Genomic DNA, 2,201 nt, shown 5'->3' on the forward strand with positions numbered 1-2,201 from the left:
CTGCCATTTGCAGATTGAACTGCCCTCTACGTGAGAGCCAGAGAAGGCCAATGCTTTCCCTCAACTTAAGCATCTACATGGTTTGCTTAGCTGAGTGACAGTGAGAAGTCACTGATTCATCTCTGAGACGGTTTCCTTCACTGGAGAATAAAGATATGTATCTTGCCTGACAGGATATGAGAACGAAAATAAAAACAAAACCAGTATATATATATGGGCATATGCGCATGATAAGCAGTATTGTTAACCTGTCAAGAGCATCGAGAAGTCTGGTTCCTGGAACTCACCCAGACCAGCTGCCTCCGAGACCCTGGAAGGCCTGGCTCTGGTGGGAGTAGAGAAGGTGGTGCTTTTTTGGTTTCTGAGCAGTGAGGCGTCAGGCACAGAGTGCTGAGGAGAACGGAGGAAGATGGGTTGCTCACCACCTCCCTCTGGCTTTAGCACAACCTTTTCTTTGCTGAGTCAACTGAGAGGGGGCCTGGAGAGTTCCAGTGGTGTTTAAGTGGCGGTTTTAGTTTTAAGGATGTTCCCACCAGGAAGTTGCCCAAAGACTCGTGACTAAAAGCATAAGAAACCCAGGGTGGGCTTGAGGAAACCACTCTGCTTGGTGCATCTTGTTCTGTAGCATGGGGCAGTATTCCTGCCTTTGCAAGGCCTTTTGTGTTGATAGTGGGTCAAGTGGCTCATAGCAAATGCCTGTTACCTGCCCACTTCCCTTTCCTGCCTACTGGACAGACCAGTCATGGCCCTGATACCAGCATGAAAGCCTTACCCTCTAGCTGCCTATGGCAGTGGTGGCCACGATTCACTTCATCATCCCAGACCTAGGAGACAACCTCTACATCAACTGAAGGAAGACACTTTGGGGTTTTAATGCATGAAGTCACACAGGTTCCTCTTGATTAGGACCTACTTTGTGTGGCCTGCCTCCTGAGCTCCACGTGTGTGGAGGCTCAATGAAGCTGGAGGCTACATAAAGACAATCTTATAAGGACCCGGACAAAGCTGTCTGTCAAACTGGCTAGTCTGTAAATAACTAAACTACTGGGTAGGGTTCAAAGGGCAGAAGACAAAGCTGCGGCTAGAGTCAGCCTGTCAACAACCGGAGTTGGGCTGAGAACACTGCTCTGGCTCTGGAGGAAATCTCAGCCACGCTCTACCAGTTTCAGGAGCCTCCCTGTGAGGGGGAGATGGATCCTTTATTAGGAAGTAGACAAATATATTATTGGTAGCCTTCTTGCTGTCGCCACCCACGAAACAGCCTCCTCCTCAGCACCTGACAGCCCTCCACTTCCCACCCCATAAACAAGAGGGAGTTGAGTCTTTGCAAAGCTAGACTGCAGGAGCTAGAAAAGGAGGGCTGAGTCATCTTCCTCTTCAGAGGAAACCAAAGTGGACCGGAGCCACAGAACAAAAGGATGTTCTCTAAGCAGATCATAGACTGCTCTTAGGAGGTACCAACCCCTCCATCCCAGAAAGTTCCTACTTTCAGCATCACGGGCGCCATTCCCTCTTCTCGGCATCTACGTATCTGATCAGCAGGAGTATACTAAACAGCCAGCTAACAGAGGCATACATTCCCGCCGGGCCAGGGATGGAGCCACACAGACAAGGAGGTCCAATGAGGCTGGAGGCGGCTGCCTTTCATCTTAAGACTTAGGCTAATATTCTCAGGAGGATAAAGGATGAGTCTTCAGAGCATCCTCTCTGGAGCTCCCATTTCTCATGGTCAGCGCCAGGACTAGGTAGGTAGGAGTTTGATAACAGAGGCTTTTTCTTTATTTAGAGACAGTTTCATGCAGCTGAGGCTGGTCTCACTCATTACGGAGTTAAGGGGAGTTAAGGATGGCCTTGAACTTCTGAGCCTCCTCCTACTTCCCAAGTGCTGAGATCACTGGCGTGAACCAACTTACTCATGAGACTAATTCTTTAAGGGTCCCTTCACCCACAGCTATAATTTCTGAAACCAGTGCCTTGTAGCAGAGGCACTCTTCTGCCTTCTCTTCTTGCACAGCGTTATTCCAGAGCATGGGTGATGCCCACAGGGCCCATACCACACCTAGTGGCAAGGAGAAAGCATGGGTAGTTCAGGACTCTTGTTCAGAATGAAGGCACATGACAAGGACTTCCAGATGCTCAGAGACCCACTGCCAAGCCCTGCTGCTCCCCTACAAACAACAAAACCAGCTGATACCCACGTC

This window comes from Microtus pennsylvanicus, chromosome X, assembly GCF_037038515.1.
Source record: "Microtus pennsylvanicus isolate mMicPen1 chromosome X, mMicPen1.hap1, whole genome shotgun sequence".
NCBI lineage: Eukaryota > Metazoa > Chordata > Mammalia > Rodentia > Cricetidae > Microtus > Microtus pennsylvanicus.